General features: G+C 39.4%; 1 long non-coding RNA gene across 1 annotated transcript; it reads right to left on the bottom strand.

The window, feature by feature from the left end:
• Window positions 1–2,160: 2,160 nt before the first annotated feature.
• Window positions 2,161–7,024, bottom strand: LOC134621301 (uncharacterized). The gene is made up of 3 exons (XR_010573416.1): window positions 6,869–7,024; window positions 6,617–6,785; window positions 2,161–2,390 (listed from the first exon to the last, which is right to left on the bottom strand). It is a non-coding gene; the product is annotated as an uncharacterized LOC134621301 (long non-coding RNA).
• Window positions 7,025–20,752: the final 13,728 nt, after the last annotated feature.

Here is a 20,752-nt window from a genome sequence, read left to right as displayed (position 1 = left end):
CTGGAACCATAGTTCATGTTTCCTGATTCAACACTGGGAGCAGCTCCAGTGCCATGAAAAAGTATTTGCCGCCTCCTTGGTCAGTTTTTTTTTTTTTTTGCACGTGTCACACATAAATTCTTCAGATTACAAAATGCATTTATTAGGGCAAAAAAGCTATCCAACCCTCCTGAGCCTTATCCAAAAAAGTAATTGCACCCTTTTGTTTAATGATGTATTAACTGTAATTAACTGCATTTGTTTTTGGAAGTTGAGTTCAATTTCACTAGCCACGCGCAGTACATTATCCACAAATGGGTAAAACCTGGAATGGTGACGAACATTCCCAGGAGTGGCGTAACAAAAATGAGCCAAGAATGCAATGACAGGCCACAAAACACCCCAGAACAACATAGAACTGTGGGTTTCACTTCCTTCAGTTAAAGGTTATGATTTAGTAATAGGAAATGGGCTGGGTAAAAATGGCATCCATGGCCGAACTTGAAGGAAAAAAAAGGAACAAAAAAAGGAACAAAAAGGCTCGCTATCATTTGCCAAAAGCCACCATGATGATCCCTGAGACCTTCAGGAAAATATTCTATTGACTAAGGAGATAAAAGTTGAACTTTTTGGATGATTTTGTCCCATTAGACCTGGCGTGAAACTAACAGCCTTTCGTAAAAAGAACACCATGCCAGCAGTCAAACATGGCGGTGGTAGTGTGATGGTCTGGTGCCGCTTTGCTGCCTGAACCTGGACAACTCACTGTAATTGATGTAACCATGAATTCTGCTCTCTACCAGAAAATCCTGAAGGAGACTCTACAGCCATCAGTTTCTACCCTCAAGCTTAAACGAATGTCTCAAAAATAAAAAGCTTAAATGGATTCATTTGCTTCGGCATGACCTTAAACAGGTCGTTACTGCTAAAAAGTGATTCTGCAAAAAATAGTGAACCAAAATTCCTCCACAGTGATGTGAACGTTCTTGGTGGGGTAAGTACTTTTCACACAGGGCCATGTAGGTTTGGAAAGCCTTTTTTCCCTAATAAATCCAATAAAAGGACTAGATCTTACAATCCCTGATAATGCGTTGCTTCAAATGGAAAGTCTTGAGGGATGGCTACTATGAGGAGAAGCAGCCTGGAAACTTTACAGCGGGACACATCATCAGTTGTGTGCCTGAATGCCACAGGGTGTTTCGGCCTTTTATCACAAGTTTTTCTACCAGTTTCTATTTCATTTTCCAGTTTCTTTTTATTTCCTTGGTTAGGTTTAGGGATTAGAAATCATCAGTAGTGGATCTTGGATTCATTGGGTGTTCTAACATTAAAAGGTTTTTCATCTGAAACTTTGTAACTGTGACAAATATGCAAAAAATAACAAATGTAGCACACTGTATGTGTACATCTGTGAGTGTGATACTATGTGGCGTTGCTTCAGCTTTTCGATTATGAAGGGCTGTGTTGAAATCCCCGAACACACCCACACCTAAACGCTGGAAAGTGAATCATGTCTGCTCAGCACAAAGCTGCACAAAGTTTTGCTTAGTCACAACCCAGACTGAGGGCTTCTAATTAAAATAACCAAACTCGCAGGAATTTTAGGTGAATTCTTTGGATTTTTTTAAAACCTACTAAAGATTTAAAGAGTAAGGTAAGTAGGGTTTTCTTATGTAATGGATTATGTGTATTCATGGTTACTTGCAATGTGATGCATGCATGTGATGTGCTCTTTAGCACATCACATGCATGAAATAATAAAACAGACAATACAGAAGAAGAAAATTGCACGTATGATTTATTTGCAGTGTGCACAAAAAACAGAAGACCGTTCTTAGGCTACAATTAGATGATACACTTTGATGCTTGCTGTTTGGTACAACATAACTTTGTACTAACTTTGAAGCATTAGATAAATGTTAGCACAGACACAAAGGTGCCAGGTGTTTTCTGAGAGCTTTCATTGATGACCAGAACATAACACCACCAAACAAAATGCAGCATCAAAAAGAAGTTAATGTTTATGTGATTGTGTTGGAAGTGTGTAGGTGCACCTAATGGTGAATGTGAAAGCAATGTTTCACAGTATGTAAGGTATTAGTTTGGTAAATACATAAAAATAACAATAGCAAAACACTTTTATGCACTCAGTTTCACAGTTTTTCAAGAACCATATGAAAGAGTCACATTCTCTCATTTAGTAAGCAAGTGTTGTTAAGTATTCTTTCCACCAGACTGTGAATATAATAACCAGATTTGTGTTCTTTAGTTTTTGTAGCGCTAATTACTTTTTTTTTTACGTATAGACGTGTTCAATGTCCCGGGAAAAAAGTCCGGGAAACAAAAGATCAGAAGAAGAAGTTGCTTTCCAAACGGATTCCAGGCTCTCTTAATCACATCCTTCCTCTTACCTGTGGGAGAAAAATGTGAAAGTTCATGTCACATGTTTAACCTCTGCATTCATGCATACTAACTAATATTAGACCTGACAAAATTATAAAATAAGTGGAACTACAATGTGTTTTACAGTCTATAAAAGTTAAACATTTTCACTGTGTCGTCAGCTCCACGAGGCATGAGGGCAAATCTGATTTTAACCCTGGGATTAATTTGTAACTGACATTAAAACCTCTGTTTGTTCCAAAGCAAAAGAAAAAATGGTTTGTCACCTTTAAACTGTTCTTCGCGCTGTAGCTCAGCCCGCTTACACCCTCCACAACGCTGTCATTTGCCTCGGAATGATTCATTCTTGCCCAGGCTCGTCTAACACATCTCGTAATTATTGCTTTTGCTCCATAAATGAAAGCTTTGTCACCAGCATCGGCGGAGCGGAGGTGGGGGGGGCTTACTGGGCTTAAGCCACGACATGGGAAAATCAAGAGACATCAACCAAGACACCAGGAAAAGACTTGTGGACCTCCATTAATGTGGCTCAATTTTGAATACAATTTGGGTTCCAAATGATTATGAATACAGACAATTTCACTCTTTACTTTTAAATTTAACAAACATGTTTTTTATATTTATCAATCTAAAAGAAATAAACTTTTAGTTTGATTTGATGTTTTACAATTAAAAAGTGTTTGTGTTTTTACCTGAAGAATGTGTAAACTGTATATTTGATGATGTTGGTGTTTGGCTTGATTGTCAGCACAAAGAGGAACAGAGATGGAACAAGAGCAGGTGAGACAGACATGTTAGTCAAATGGTTGTTTGCCAAAACTCATCAGAACATGTATCTAGTCCCTAGTGTATCTTTTTAGGTTTGTTATTTTTCAAATTCTATATTTATTAAGTTATGCAGGCTTGTTTGCACAACAAGGCTAAATAATTATATAAACTTTGCTGAATCTAAATAGTGTACTTTGGTAGAATTAAATTAATAATATGGTACAAACTAGTAACTCATCATGTTGTCTATTGAAAGGCAATACTTGAATAATATTGACCCTGAAAATGTCATTGATAGGTTCACAAAACTCAAACCTTGAAGATAGCGTCTCATGTTACCACAATAAAGAGGTGTTGTCAGTGTCGTGCAGATCTATGATGATTTTTAGTGCTACTATCATCTAGTTTTCTGGTTCTGTCTTGGTTAAGTCCTAAGTAGTCCAGATTTTGAACTGTTGTAGTCCTGTTTTAATTCCGGATCAGTTCTGGGTCTGGTTGAATTGGGGTTTAGTCCTCGTGTCTCGATACAGCCCTGATTTTGTTCTGCCTTGCTGCTTAATTAAAAAACTAGTTTACGGTGTCCTGGATATGTCATATATATTCTTTTTCGAACAAATCTCAAAACACAGCCTAATAAATCTTCAACTTCACAGCATGTTTTTCAGTCATTTCTAACTTTTTCTGGGGTTTTGGCAGCATGTTCATATTTCTAACTTGCATAATTTTGACAGAATATATTTTTATGAAGAGCAAAATATTAAAAGTTAAAGTTTATTTTTTGTAAGTTTATTTACTCTGGAATAATATTCCTGTCTGTTTTTATTCATATTTATGTTTAAAAAACATTGTTTTAGTGTGTTCAATAAATGTTTATCTTGGTTGGCCCCCTGTGCAATTGGGTTTGACACCCCTGCCTTACAGCTAAGCCCCGGGTGTATAAATGAGGCTCCGCCTCTGGTCTCCAGTGTGTGTTTTATTTCCCATGTGCACCCATGTGTGCGCCCCCCACCAAAAAAACAAAACAAAAAAGCAACACACAAAAACCCATGTATATCGGGAACTTTGTGGTTGCAGACACCTGAGGTGAAGTTAAAATAAATCGCACTCGCTCTGCTGCAGGTTCAGCTGGCCGGTCCTGTTTGAGAAAAAAAAAAGCCAAAGAAGATGCGGCGAATGCGCATGCTCATTAACGATGAACTGCTGATTTGAGCTGATTTCAGAAAGAACAGCTTTAACACAGCGACCTGCGGTTTCCTCTAGAAATGAATTGACATAAAAAGCCCGTGAGCTCAGGCCGTGCCCCCTCAGCTGATACACTTCAAATACAAGTTACATTAATTCAAATTCTGGTAATGAAGAAGTTAAACAACCGTATCACCAGCAGGTGATTCCAAGCTCGGTGTAATTATTTGCTTCACAGCAGTTTAGTTCTTCTGCAGCGATCGCGGTGACCAACATGACTGTGCAGCTCAGACTTTGGGAAGCACCCCTCACGTCCCTCTGAAACCTAAAACCAGTCATTCATCGTCGTTCATGTGCGACTAGTTTTTAGTTTTTGTGATCATATCTGCGCCTAAATAAAATTATATGATATGTTTCTGTTTGCACCTTCATAACTGTGGCTACATTAATCTGTGGCGTGCGCGCGCGTTGTTGTTGTTGTAATTACGCGCATTTCTGGAATAGCAAAATGAGACGAGCCAATGCCGCCCTGTCTGTTGGCCTTACAGTCTGCTGCCGACCATGACTGTGGTGCAATTGATACGAAACTGGCCTGAAAATTCAACCGGTTCTAAGCTCTGTGTTTATGCCTCAGAAACCGAAAAAGGGGGGGGGTGCGTTAAGAAATGAGAAGAACACGGTATGAAAAATTGAACAACAAGACGGTCGGTTAATTTCAAACTAAATGAAAACAGGAGCACGCGCCTTTATTATGCTAATGCGCACGAAAGATTTTAAGTTTCACTTTCGAGTTAGTTTTTCGAGCTGAGTATCAAAAAGAGGCACTTTATTAGAGTTCAAAGCCTCGCTGAGGAAACACAAGAAACAAACAAACAAACCAGTTCAATCTGTGAACTGGAAAATAATATTTTAATGATATAGAAAAGGTGACAGCAGCATTATGTTTCCTTTACATTCAGAAACGCTGTTTTCTGACACACAATGGACGGGCCTCAGAAAGCTCAGTGTGTTTCCTCAGAATCTACTGACAGATTTTAACTATTTCACTATTAACATGTAAAATCAGGCCAAGCTCAAGCTCACGTTGATTGTTTGGCTAACAGTAACTCGGTGCTTTCTGTAGCTATTGTGGTAAGTTGTGTGACTTTGGAAAGTACCCCATATATCTGTTTGTATCAGCTCCTGAGGCTTTTACATCTTTGCCTGTCTTAATCTATGAGCATAGCAGTTTATGATGATGGTTATGATTTAAAGCAGCTTGTTTATCCTTAGATTCATTGTGTAGCCTGTAAAGGTGCATACTGGTTTAATAAGTATAAAATTGCTCCTTGCACTACTCTTTGTAGTGTAAATCTTATGGCTCTTACTTCCTAACCTCTGCTTAGTAAGCATGTGAGAGCACAACTGTACTCAGGTGACTGTAAATGTCACCTAAATATTAAAGAAAAAAAGAATACAAATTTGATTTCATTTGTTAATGAAATAGCAAAGTAAGATGACTCAAATGCAACAGATTTAAACACACAGCACATGTTGTGGCCACAGACAGCCTGTAATCTGCTCATTTAGTTTCACACAGGTTCTAGAAACAAATGAAAGATTATAATGCTTCAGCATAAATCTATATGTAAGCTGATAGAAACAATAGTTTCACTCTATCCGCGACCACATATCCCTGTGTTATTTATTATTAAATTTAACTGAATTTTATTTGAATTTTATCGTTATTTTATTTTTTATTTTTCAGAGAGACAATATGTATCTTTTAGTGTTGAAAATATGTAAAATTAAAAAAATAAAAAATTAAGACCATTATGTGTGTTACTGACATGACATAATTTTTACATCTCACTGTTATGCTCCAGCAGCTGGAATTTGTCCACTAATGTCATTTTAGGTAATAATCATAATTAAACCAATAAGGTCAGGATTACAAAAACTAACAAAACAAGAAAAAACAAACTGTCACGCCTGAAGCTTTAAAACTCACAAAACTATAAAATATTCAGAGCACAAAGCACTGTACTGACATGTAAAATAATTAGCCTACATCCTTTACTTCGCTCTTTATTGCTAAACATCACACACACACACACACACACACACACACACACACACACACACACACGCACACACACACACACACTCTATACTAAAACTTTTGTTTTGTTCCTTTATTTTGTGTTTTTGACTAAACTGGACTCAGGAAAAATCCCTCCTAGAGACCCACATTATTTTGGGAGCAGAAACTCTTCTCGTGTAAGGTGCAGTTTGGTCCACTCACTGATGGTTTTGGATGAACGTGGCTGTGTCCGTGTGGCCATTGCCGCGCGCGAGCTGCTCGGCGGTGAGTCCGTCATTGTTGCGTACGCCGCGATTCTCGGTGTTTCCAATGAGCAGCCTGACAACCTCCAGGTGACCGTTACTGGCGGCCAGGTGCAGCGGAAGGTTACCTTCATATGGAGTTATAGGTCAATAAAAACCAGGTGCGAGAAGAAAACAAAACAGAAGTAAATCATATAATTTAATTCCGTACCTCTTTCATCTGCGATGTTAACATCGGCCCCATATTTTAGCAGCGCGCGCACAGAATCCACGAATCCTTCACGAGCGGCATCGTGGGTCACGGTGAGACCGCAGGAGGGATCTGGCACATTTGGATTTGCCCCCGCTTGCAGCAGAGTCTCAATGACCCGGGAATCCCCCAACTTCACTACCTGCACACACACAGCATGGAGGGAGAGAGAGAATGGATGCGGGAGATAATTTAGGAGAAGAAGAAGCTTTAAGGAGCTGCCCAGGGTGTGCCTGGCGATTGTCATTTTTATATTTAAATATTAAATTCATCCCATGACACCAAATCCCAATTTAATGCATTTAATGCTCAGTAAGTGTATTGCTATTAATTCAGCCCGGCCGCATTGGCCCCGCCTCTCCTCCTGACGTTTCTTGTCGTCACAGGGAAAATCTGCGCGGACCTGTTTCTATTGGTGGCAGACAGGTAAGGACTGCGTCATACAGATAGGTGAAAAACATCTGCACCAGTTCATCTGGACTCGTACATGTCAGCATGTATGAATTTCCAAAAATACTATGCATAATTATGAACTCGCGAGCACACGATATGTTGGATGAGCGGTCAACGAGGAGGAGCTTCCTCTCTGAGTGGACCGTTCAGCTGCAGGCCTGCACCCAACATGATCGTTCATATTAAACCTCGTGTGACACGCAGACAGTGCATGAGCAAAAAATAAAAATTAAAAAGCACGTTAATTTTTCCAAGCAGGGCACGGGCTGATAATCAGACAAACCGGGCATGTTTCACGTTGGGCTGACGGACTTTTGGGCGGCTGCGCACAGGCCTTACAAGCACTGACAGCAGCCCATTGGTTCATTTTCATGAGACTGGATTTCCCACTTAAATGTCTTCACTACCTCCGCTAAAAACAGGCCTTCTAGTCACGGGAAACTGCTGCTGCTAGCATATGATTATTTGCCTTTCTGAACAGGTTTGCTCTTAAAGGTAGCTCCATTCTGGGAGAATTAATTTTAATCAATCAATCAATCAATCAATCAATCAATCAATTAAAACAGATATTTATGGATTTCAAAATCTCATTTGGCTTTAATAGCAGGTAATTAACTACGCATATAATCCTTTTTTCTTCTTTTTTCCTGATATTTTTCAAGTCACCTATATTTGACAACAGCATAAAAAATGGAAATTCTGTTTTTGGTGCGACACCCAATATTTTTTCTATAATTTACAAAATTTATAATATGAAAAAAATCTGGAGACGCTCCTGCTGAAGTGAGAAAGAGACGAAGGAGGTAGATGGATAGATGAAGGATTATTAAAACCTGTTCATACATGATATGTGTATGCATCATCCATTATGGATTATTGTAATACTGATATATATATATATATATATATATATATATATATGTATAGTATATATATATATATATATATATATATATATATATAGTATATTTCCAGCCCTGGCCCTATCCTAAATATTATTAATTATTGTAATACTGATACTTAATTGTCACGTGTGGTATTGATTTTGCATTTGATAACTAAAGCACAATACAAGGAGAAAGGAAAGTTTATCTAAAGAGAAATAAAGAGGACTACAGCAGGCAGCTCAGGATATAGCAGCCCTCCTTTGTCTAGACTGAGGCCACGTAGCAGTAAGGAAGGTGAAAGTGTAACCTGACATGCAGTCTGACACTGTTTTCTTTTTCTTTTTTGCCTTTTCTTCAGATAAATGTAGAAGCAGCAAATGCAAAGTACCATCCTCTCTGTGTAAATGGATGCGTTTGTAGAATTCTGTTGATTTTTGATCTGACAGACATCTGCATTAGCGTATTGGTGTTTAAAGAAATAAATAGTATATAAGAACAGAACAGAATAGGCTTTTATTCATATTGTACATGCACAACATAATGGGGGGGGGGGGGGCTCTCCACACCAACTGTACATAGAATAAAAATAGAAATAGTAGGACACGAAGAATAAATGACAGACGAGGAGGAAGACGCAATAGAGGACAAGATAAGCAAGTAAAAGCTGTTCTACTGTGGGCAACTTATTTATTAATTATAAGCACTTATGTGCACCCCCCCTCCCCCCCAGTGACTGTGCATAGCTATCTATGGTTTAATATTTAACTGAGTATAAAATAAAACTGAGAATTCATACATCAAACTTGGATGGAAGCTGAACACATTTGTAATGTGCAGAACTTCTGGTTGTTTTCTGTAGAAATGGGCGCGTCCTTTGTCTGTGTGCCTCATGCTTCACCACTGTGCTTTCTTTTCTGTGCCCTACTTTATGATGAAATGTAGCTGCTACTTAAAGAGTTATCACTAAAACAAACAAAAACAAAACTCAGACTAAGACTTTTTTTTTCCAAACATGGTGTTGGATAGATACATAAAGGATCTGTTCAGACCTCTGCAAACAACCATAAACCACTAATTACTTATTCTTTATTTTCTGCTTCTTGTAAAATTAAGAGACTTGAACAATTTATATATTTTGTCCTAAAGCAAAAAACGTACATCTGAATAAATCCAGGTTATTTTTAACAGCTAATACCCTCACTCACCATTTCCTTAACACCACCATTTTGCTGCTCCTTAACTCCACTGACAATTTCAGACTTTAATCTTGCCTCGTATTTGCTGATTTCTCTTAATTACAATAATATGAACACGAGTTTATTCTTTACTTCATGTGATACAAAAACAAACTACAACTCTCTCTGAGTCAAGTACAAAATCTGCATTTGAAAAATAAATTGTGAAACTAAGGAAGTGATAAAAGAACATCTTATTACTCCATAAAACACACTCATGCACACATATGTATTTATATTAATCTATAAATTTATTCAAATCTGATAGTAAATCATGAATTTCAGCTTTTTAGACTTTTGGTAAACTGTTTCTTTTTCACTACACTTAAATCTATTTTGGAGAGTCCAAACTTATAACTGCCACATACAGATTTCTGCACTTCAAAAAATATTTACATCGATCTGAAACGATTGTATTTAGTATAATGATGACATTATCGAAGCTGGTGGATATTTGAAGAGTACATGTGAGGAGGCCTCGACCTCTAACACAAAGCACTAAAACAAGGAAGTAAATCAAGCTGCTAGCAAGCAAAACAGACTGAAATCATCCAAATATGTTTAAGATCACTTCGGAAAAAAAGCCACTTCAAAAGGTTTTTATTACTTACCTGTATTGCAGTCCTATTAAACACATTTTTTATATTTACATCAGCTCCATTTTGCAGTAGAGTTATGATTTCTAATAGATTTCCAGTTGCAGAGGCATTGCAGAGCTGGTCAGAGAGACTCATATCAGGTGTCCCTTTAAAACGCAATACAAAGCAAGCAAACTTATCACCTAAAATTTTCAGCAGGCTGTGTTGAAGACTGAAAGAATCCAGGATGGTGGACTGGCCAAATACAGAGAAATCTGAAACATGTCCCTCCCACCCTTGCATCATCCCTGACTGTGCAGCTCGAGCTGTTACTGAAAAATCATAGTTAATGCAGTAAGCTAGCCTGTTGAGAATTAGTTAGATGGTAATATATATGCTTTTTTTAGGTTTTCACTTCAAATATTTTAGTGAGCAATCGGTAATTTCTCAAATCTCTTTCTTCAGTCATGTCTTTTCTTAGTTTTGTGTTTCCAATTCTCTCCCCCCCCCCCCCCCCAAAAAAAGCCAACAAACAAACAGACAGACAAAAACAAAGCAAATAAAACAATGTAGGGGGTATAAGACAGTTTTAGATTATATGCATCATGTATGTTACATAAGGACTGGGCACCTAATGATATATCTTTAAAATTCAGTAGAATCAGTTTAGGGGTCACTCATGAAAAACAAGATGTGCAATAAATCTCCAGCTCTACTGTGTGTCAAAATCAACACTGGTTACATGTTTAAAGCTTCTATTTGAGCATGTTATGCTTGTCCAGCAGCAACATATATGATGCCTCTCCCACCCTTCCCGAGATACTGAGATACTCCATGTAGGTCATAATTAGAATATTCAAAGAAAATAATATTACAGATTTTGCCTATTTTTTCCTGCTCCCCTGCTGATTTTCCCGTGTGCAGATATTTTATTGATGTCATGTTTGGGCCTGTTTATGGACAAAGCTCCATGGAGCCTTTTCACAATATCTATATGTCAGGTATACAGTAAGCCACCTGCAGCCTGAAAAAACGCAACCAAAGCCAGAACTGTGACAATGATGTCTGAATAACAAAAAGTAAGCAAAAAACACAAAATAATTAAATAGATAAATATAAAAACTTACGTTAAATGAGATTAAAACCATAGCACGCCTTCCTCCTGCTGTTCAGTGCGTGGCATCACATTTTCCAAACGACTCGAGCTGAAAATCCCTCCGAAAAACAGCCAAAAAAAGAAAAGAAAAGAAAGAAAAAATAAAATGTCGCCTCCACGCATGATTTCAAGCATGTGATGCATTTACTGGCAGTTCCCGCTCGTTTTCAAAAGTAATACGAGTTTGTATTTCCGTTTTTTAACCGGTTACAGGATGAAAGAGGGAGCGAGACACGGGGATGACTTTCGTTAGAAATATCGCGCAGTCATCGTGAGGCGAGCCTCCTCTCCGTTTAAAAAAGCCTCTCGGATGAATCCAGAGCTCGTGAACATCAACGACAGAGGTTCTTTCCAAAGAGGATGAGACGGTTCCTCATTGGCTCATAGGCGGGACGGTTAACGGAACTTCATAACACGGTAATAATGGTGGTGCCTTCATTCATTGTCCCTGTGAATGTTTTGAAACGTCAACGCGCTCGCGCAGACGATGCGCGCCTTTTATTATGACATTACAGATGCGGAGCAAGAGCTCTATTTCTTTTTTGTAACGTCACGGCCTTCGTGCTTTTAGTTTCTTTTTCTTTGCCGCCCTCTCGTGTAACAAGATGTGCATCTACGCTCCGGTCACCTCATTTGGTGGGACAGTTATTGCGGACTTTTCACGCACAGTGGATATTTTCTTTTTTTCGGACTAGTCTCTGTAAATTCCAGAGATGGGTGTTTCTGAGGGGAATCCCAGCGGATCAGCAGCTTTTGAAATACTCAGACCAGCCCGTCTGGCACCAACAATCACGACGCGTTCAAAGCGACTTTAATCACCTTTCGTCCTCATTCTGATGCTCAGACGTCAGCAGGTCATCGTGGCCCAACCTGGCCATGTGTACATGGATAAATGCACGGAGTTGCTGTGAGATGCTATTAGATTTTTGACTGAGGGAGAGGTTGAGCAGATGTACCTAATGAAGTGGCCGGTGAGTGTGTTTGAACAAATTTCACAGTAAGCATAAACTTATTGTACAAAGCATTGTACTTGTGAAATTAGCATTACGGTCTCTTCAAACTGGCAAACCAGCTGCCTGTTGTGTACATTTTGCTGTTAGCAAGCTAAATATTATCCTTTATGTTCACGTCAGTATCAGCAGACAGCAGGAGCCTGTCAGTGTTACTTTTAATAAAAGACTAAAAATGATAAATGCCAGCAGCAAATAAAAGCTTGACTCTTTTACACCGTTGTTTTAAATGGCATAAACATGACGTAAATATCATGTTTGCTGGTCTGATTACTGTCAGACCTGCTGAATAAAGAAATCACTTAAATAATAACAATAATGACTATGATAATAATAATAATAATAATAATAATAATAATAAATGTTTTATTTATTAAAAAAAACTTTCAAAAGCACCTTGGGTGCAAGTACACTTAACAATAGAATAAAACACATAATAGAGATGACAAAAAGAAGAACAATAAAAACAAAAGCACAAGATAAAATTAACAGTCGGTTCACAGTGAATATGCAGATTTGGGGTCTTGAAGGTGAGCAGAACAAGTATGTATATTACAGTATCTGAAATTTTACAGGGAGCCACTGAAGTTCCTGGAGAACAGCGGTGATGTGCTGGTAGGAGGGGGTTCTGGTAATAATGCGAGCAGCTCGGTTTCGAACCAGTTGAAGTAGAGCTGGGCGATAGAACGATAACGATATGTACTGCGAAATAACTTTTTCTCGATAGAAAAATTAAACTATTGCTATAGACCTCGTCTCTCTCTTGCTCTCTTAAAAAAAGAAGAATAAAAGAACAGCCAATCCAAATTAAGTAGTGCAGAGCCGAACCAATCACAGCCGCAGCGTCACGTCACGTGACTTGTTACGTACAGCACAAGTGCCAAGCCGCACATGTGTAGTTGTTTGGGAAGCAGCCAGCCGCCGTGCCACCCCGGTAATGGAGGAAGTGAGTGTGCCGACTAGAGAAAAATCAACCGAGAGCGTGGGTGACCAGGTTACCGAAGCGAAAAGAGATGATGGTTCCAATGCCGGAGAGATTGTCGAACGGAAGGGCCATAGAAGTTCCGTAGTGCGAAGGTATTTCGTAGTGATGTGTCAGTCGCGAACGAAATGGGAGCCGGATTTTTGACGTGAACGACGCAAGCCGGCTCCTTATCGCGAGCCGTGGGGTTTTTTTCTTTCCTTCTCTCACCCTCTCTCTCTCTCGCACTTTTTCCCGCTTCACTCCGCACGCGAGCCTTGTGCTTTACGCTGGGCAGAGGGGGGAGGGGCGGTAGTTACACTCACAGTAGCACAGGAACAGAGCGGGAGGGAGAGAGAGAGAGAGCCAGGGACAACAACGTCACATTAGAAAGGTATAGTAATCATCCACAACTATTTTCAGTTGCAGATGATAAAGGATTCAGAAAGTTCAGAAAGCTATACAACAAGGAGAGATTGAAAATTTCCTTTTAGTTCTCAGTTTATTTGATATTGACAAAAGTTAGTCAATTTTGTCTGTTCTTCTGTAAAACAAACTAAGATTTATTTTTAGAATTAAAATTTTGTTTCTGAGTGGAATTGACAATTTAGTAGTCTGTTTTGTTTGTTCTCTTTTGAAACTTAAACGCTTTAGCGGCTGCCTTTTGTGTAGTTTGCAATATTTGCCTTTATTTATCTGAAAAAGTTTCATGTTCCTTAAGTACATCTACCCTGTTGAACTTATTATGGGAAATAAATATTAAAATCAAGACAAGCTGCAGATTATTTCACATTTTACTTGTGAGCAACGGCACATTTAAATCTTACAAATATAGTTATTTGGCTTATATCGTGATATATATCGTTATCGCCTGAAATGAAAAAAACATATCGTGATATGAAAAAATCTTATATCGCCCAGCTCTAAGTTGAAGCTTATGGAGGGATTTTTGGGGGAGACCATGCAAGAGAGAATTACAATAGTCCATGCGGGAGGTAATGAGACTACAGACCAGGGGCGATTTTAGCCGAATCAAAGCACCCCCAAAGATTTCTTACTTTTTTTGACAATATTTGCTGTTTGTGGGACACACTACTAAAAATATAAAAAGCATACAGTACGTAATTGAGATGGAACATTTTAACAACAAAAGTATAGATAACCCCTCCCCCCTCCCAAAATGGTTTGTTCCAGCTCGCCTCTCCCCTCCTCTGGCTCTAGCGCTGTTGCTGCCAGAGCGATGGTGGCTGAGACGCAGCGGAGCGGAGGTGGAAGCGCCTGCCTTAAAACAGGACATATTAGCTGCATTTAACCTTCAGTTACTCTTTATATGGTTAGGTAGGAGTCAGGCCATGTTTCTTTTTAGCTGAAAAACATTACATCCAGGTAACCTGCTGGGTTGAAAACGTGTTTCCCGACTATGTTTGCTACCCTACAATCCATCCTGCTCTGTAGTAAAATCAGCGATATTTGACCTTCCTGTTGCTCCCATTGAAATTTATATAGCCTATTTAAAATCTAAAACTTAACATTGTCCGTAGCCTAGTGTTGTTACCACTGTCCTGTTTGAAATGTAATGAGAGAAACTGGTTATTTTGTCATATGTGCCGATATTGAACCCAAGGTACTAACTAGCTAACTGACTGGATGCCCATTAACCTTATAACTCCTGTTGTGTGGTGTGTGTGTGTGTGTGTGTGTGTGTGTGCGCAGAGAGACAGCCAGGTTCATAATGGATATGAGGAAGTTTTTTTCAAAAAAAGGAGCCACATTCAGGTAAAAGTGTAAGATCAAATGATCCGTCAATAAAGGATAATGTTGGATCAGTGTTTCAATATTTATATCCTTTATTAGATGTACATGTGGTTTGGTTATTTGCCTTTTGGTTGAAAGTACACTGACAGTGGACTTTTTTATTAGTGATCTTAATAGTATTTTTTTTTTAAATCTAATTGAATACAATCTATTTGTGTGTGATTGTCAGTCCAAAGAGGGAGAGAGGAAAGAGGGGAACATGAGGAGAAAGTACAAGGTCAAGAAGAACCAGGTAAGAAAACAGACAGGGAATACTAACAGGCAAAACAGAAACTGTTAAACTGGCAAAGAAAAAAAACATCTAATTTTACTCACAATCTGGAAGTTGTGTTCTCCCTATATTAAAGCTGCTGTACAGAATCTGCAAAACAAACTGGGTGGTCAGCCCTGGCACTGCATTACCATATTGAGCTTAGTCAGAGGAAGTCACGGTTGCCAAAAACTTTTTGAAGCTCAAGAGTGAGGCTGGTGTCATCCCAGATATGTTAACATTGTACAATCTTCTGGATAATCGGATCTTCCCCACACTGAAAACTGTTATTCAGGTTGCCCTAACAAACCCAGTTAGCAGCTGTAGCTGTGAAAGGTCTTTTAGGTCTTTTAGTGTCTTGAGTCAGCTCCATACCTGGCTGAGAAGGACCATGGGTCAAAGCAGACTCCAGCACCTGGCTGTGATGTCAGTTGAGAAAGAGATGCTTGAGAGAGTTGACCACCAAAATGTGATCGACAGATTTGCCAACCTCAAGGTGAGGCGACATAGGTTAAAAGAAAAGCAAAAATCTGCAGAGCCATAGTAGTATCTGCACTAAAGATCTTTATATACATTGTATACATTGTACCATAGGCCGAGGTGTCTCCATTTTTCTAATGTTTTAATAATATTTTGTACATTTCAAGGACTCTTCTATTTTTGGAGTGTATTTTTTATGTATCTGTATTATATTATACAAACACTTTAAAAGTGAATCTCTGTCCAAAAAATGCACTCAGTTTACTTTTTACTCACTGTGAGCATCATTCATTATTCTCCCGCAGTAATTAAGGTTAGGATATGTATTTTTTGTTTTACATTCCAATCCATTCTTCTTTGGCAGTAGTCGACTTTAGCAGCATTTAAATAAGCTTTATCAGATGTGATGGTTTTGTTACAGACTTTTCAAAAAAGTGTTTTGCTTTCCTTTCACAAATGTGGGGATTAAATTGTGTTAAAATGTACAAAACAGTGATGTCATGTTTTGTGACGAGGACCCAGGCACAGAGAGACTTGATGAATTTAAGAATCTTATGATTTAATTAAGAAATTTGCAGACTTGCACAGAGAGGGTAAAATTATGATGACTGATAATGGAGATGAAGACAACAGACGATGAGGACAGGGAGGAACAGGGGTTTAAATGCACCAAGGAGACAGTCAGAGGGAACTCGGGACAACTGGAGACATTTAAGGATGCAGGGACTGACAGAGACAGGGAAGAAGTCTCATCGTGACGAGTAAAGTTTACCTTGCCTGGCTGGGCAGCTCTCTGGGTGCTCAGCACCCCCAAAGCTCTGATCCTAGAATCGCCCCTGCTACAGACAAGAATGGACGTAGACTGGGTGGAAAGAGAAGGACGTAATCTGTTAATGTTGCGTAGATGGAAATAGGCAGAACGGGTGAGATTATTGATGTGTGATTTATAGGATAGTGAACCAGGGCTCTAGACTAACATTTTGCTGTGGTTGTACTTTTTTTCTTAGGTGCACCAGCACAAAACTTATGTACACCTAAATTTTTCATCCACATCGCTTACCACTGCAGTCTTACATGTTCACTTTTCTTTGAGGGGGGGGGGGGGGGGGGGGGGGGTTGCTGTCCATACAGACAATATTGATTATTAAATGATCAACACAAAGTTCTTTATTTGGAGCAAGGTTTTACAAGAAAGATAAGTTACTGAAAAAGTGTTTGTGCTTAAAGTGCTTTACTGAGCTGAAATTTAAACTTAAAACATCTCAAGATATATTAAATAAAAGGAAAATCTAAATTAAAAGAACCTCAAAGTGTCTCAAAGGCATCAAAAAAAACATCTCAATATCTGAGCAGCTTGATATCTTATGGACTATCCTCCACTGCAGTCACATGTCCCTCAGACGGTCAACTCCTGTAATTTTGCCTTTTTTTTCTCTTTTATTTTCAATGTCTCTGCGCCGACACCAATAAACTGGGTGCACGCGACATCATTACTGTATGTGGGCCATTTTTCTTGTGAAGAATTATTTCGGACTTGAACTTAGTGAACGGAACATCTTCTTTGACATTATCGTAGGCGATGTTAAACTTAATCATCATCTCGGCCTTCTCTGATGATCTGTTCGCTGCTGCCTGTCGCTGAAAGACAGTAGGGAGAGGGGACACTGGGGCAGTGCATGTAATGTGTTTTCTGGATACACTGTGCTTTTTCAGCGTTTCAATTCGAAACGTATTAGCACGTATTAGCAGCAGTCAGAAATGCAGTATTGCCGGCCACACTCACCACAGGTGGGGCGTTCTTAGCCTTTTGGTGCTCTGGGTGAACCCTACGGTGGCCCTGAGAGGCCAAATGGACTGCAACTTAAGAAAACACCAGCAATAAGAAAAATGCTGCAAAAGCACACAAAACACAACGGAAATAGGAAAAAACAGATTTCCAAAAGCACAAGGGAAGTGTTTCTAGGGAGACAATAACCTGACGGACCAGTTGCAGGAACCAAAATATGCTAAGAATTGCACTGGGAGACACTTAAAATAAGTGGAGGATCTATTGGTTTTGTGAGGAAAGAAAAGATGAGAGGTAAGTGTGTTAGCCTGACTATTAGCCTAAAAATCTGTCATCAGTATTATATGAATTATGATCAAACATGCCTACCATGTTTTGGGTTCCTACAACTGGTCCGTCGGGTTATTGTCTCCCCAGAAACACTTCCCTTGTGCTTTTGGAAATCTGTTTTTTCCTATTTCTGTTGTGTTTTGTGTGCTCTTGCAGCGTTTTTCTTATTGCTGGTGTTTTCTTAAGTTGCAGTCCGTTTGGCCTCTCAGGGCCACAGTAGAACCCTCCGCTAACAAACAGCCATTATAATTCGTCATACATTGAGAAAGGGAGACAAATCAACAATACAGCTCCCCCAATTAATGGCTAATCAGGGCTCTAGACTAACTTTTTGCCATGGGCGCAAAAAGTTAGGCGCACTGGCACAAAAGTTAAGCGCGCACAAATTTTTCAACCGTATTGCTTAACACCGCAGTTTTACATGTGCACTTTTTTGGGGGGGAAATTGCAGTACATACAGACAATATTCATTTCTAAATTATTAACTGACAATCTTGTGCTTAAAGTGCTTTGTCAATATTGTAGAAAATGTTCAACTTAATCATCATCTCAGCCTCCTCTGACGACCTGTTTGCTGCTGCCTGCTGCTGAAAGGCAGTGGGGAGAGGGGACACTTGGGCAGTGCATTTATTGCAGCATATAATGTGTTTTCTGGATACACTGCTGCTTTTTCAGCATTCAAAGATTGATGACACCGTGTCAGAGCACTGGCTATGAATTTCAGAAGGATCAGGCCTTAACTTAACAGAAAAGTTATCAATAGTTCTTTTCTTATTACAGCTACATCCACTTCTGTCAGGCCTAGGCTGCTCACTAGGGCTGGAACATCACAGCAGATGCCTTTGTGTGAAAGTAACTGAGAATAAAACAGAAAAACATGAAGGAGATTTTTCTGGCCTGACTTTTTATAGCAGATAACCTTAAAAATATTCTGCAATGTTCTGCATAATTTTAAAAAGTTTAAATTTCTTCAGTATTGAACAACAGAAAAAATAGGCTTTCTTGTCCGAGGTCATTTAAGTGAAAAAAAGAAAAGAAAAAGACAGCGGCCGACAGCGCTGTAAACAACGGTAGACTGGTGGGTAATAAGTGAATGAATAATGCAGAAAACAGAGATTTGAGACGGGAAACTGTTCTTGAAGTACAGAGAGAGAGAGAGGGAGCTGTGCATGTAGTGTGATTTTAATAGTCGTGGAAGCAAAACAGCAAAACTCATGACGACATTGAGCAAATGTGAAGCGCAGTTTGCTGCTTCTTTTGCTGCTGGCTCAGTGAATTTTGCTTTGAGAGAGACAAAACCTGCAGCTCAGAATCAGCGCAAAAAGACGTAAACACAGCGCGGACCCGACGCATCAGAATGGGTGAGCTTTATTCAAGCTACTCACCTCCCTCTTCCAACTGCACTTTCAACTGGACCATGGCCAATCAAAGAGGTCCCGCCCCTGACTATCTCTGATTGGTTTAGTCCACGATAGGGGTTAATGTGTGTCTGTTGTTGACCACACGGAAGGTTGCAGATTTTTTTTTTGTTACCCGAACAGTTGACCAAATATTTTTTTTAGTCGCACCACTGAAAAATTTGGTCGCATTTGCGACCAAATTGGTCGCACTCTAGAGCCCTGTTAATCAATATTGTTCCAAACACAGTCCAAAAGATACAATAAGCCATATCAGTGTCTACTCTTTGCTATCATAGCCAAGTGGCTAACAGAGGTAAACAGAAGTTTTCCCAATCCCTACTAATAAATGTTATCTTGTTTCAGGATACACGTCGTACATAATACCTGCCATCATCCAATGACACATCTGCTTTCATGAATCTTTTGCTCGTTTCTCCTCTTCTTTTCTCTTTTTTTCTAAACTGAGCCCCTGATGGCTTTGATCTTTTCATCTCCATCTTCCATCAGTAATTTTGCAATAGAGTATCAACACCCAACCCGAGAATCACCACAACATAACCTAACAGACCCACACCTCAGTGCACAGATTCAGTTTGTATAGGTTTTTTTTCCTGGGATTTCGTACAACCCAGGAAAAAATAATACATACATAATGGGTTTGGATTGACAATATTATGAATGAAATGTGCTTTATTTGGAAGCACCCTGCCCCCCTCCCCTTTCGACAGGCTGTGTGTGAGACTACAGCACAGCAGCAGCAGCAGCAACTGCACCGAGGGCCCTCGCGCTCACTTTTCGAGTATATGTGTGTAATAGAATTTAGGAAACACATTGCTGCAAATTATAAGTCTATATCATGATGTCTAGTGCTTTTGTGTTTGTTGGTTTGTTTTTCTTTTGCGAGCTGGTTATTAGATGCCGCTCTAGCCACCTAGAGAATCCCCTGCCACCCCGCCCCTTTCCTCCCTGTGCAGCAAGCAGCAGGTGCACCTCGCAAACGGAGGGCGTCTTTACTCCCTGCAAATGGGCGGCAGAAAACCGACTGGTGCCCATGCAATCGCAAAAGTGCCTTAACGAAAAAGTTATCAAAATTTCTTTTCATCTTGCCAGCACCTGGCATCAAGTTTTCAGATATCTCCCAATACAAACGCAGAAACAACTTAACACTGAAATTTATCAAAGTATTATTGCAACTCCCACGGACTTTATGCAGCTTATTCCAGTGCACGACAGACTGCTCTATACAGGTTACAGGGCATGACTCTGAGTGCATCTGACATTAATGCTACTGTGCACAGAGCTCCAAACAACTCCTGCAATGATAATTTATGGTACAGACCAGCAGTACATTACATAGTGTATAGCTCTTGTTACTTCTGCGCCTTCGTGCTAACGTATATGTTCTCTATATAGATTACCTGGACCCGTCCCTGTGTTCCCTGAGAGGATTCCTTGTTGTGAGTGATTGGAGAGTGTCTAGCAGCGAGCAGTGAGTGACCCTGTC

Source organism: Pelmatolapia mariae, linkage group LG23, assembly GCF_036321145.2.
Source record: "Pelmatolapia mariae isolate MD_Pm_ZW linkage group LG23, Pm_UMD_F_2, whole genome shotgun sequence".
NCBI lineage: Eukaryota > Metazoa > Chordata > Actinopteri > Cichliformes > Cichlidae > Pelmatolapia > Pelmatolapia mariae.
The sequence above is the reverse complement of the archived record's forward strand: the minus strand, read 5'-3'. Positions and strand labels throughout refer to the sequence as shown.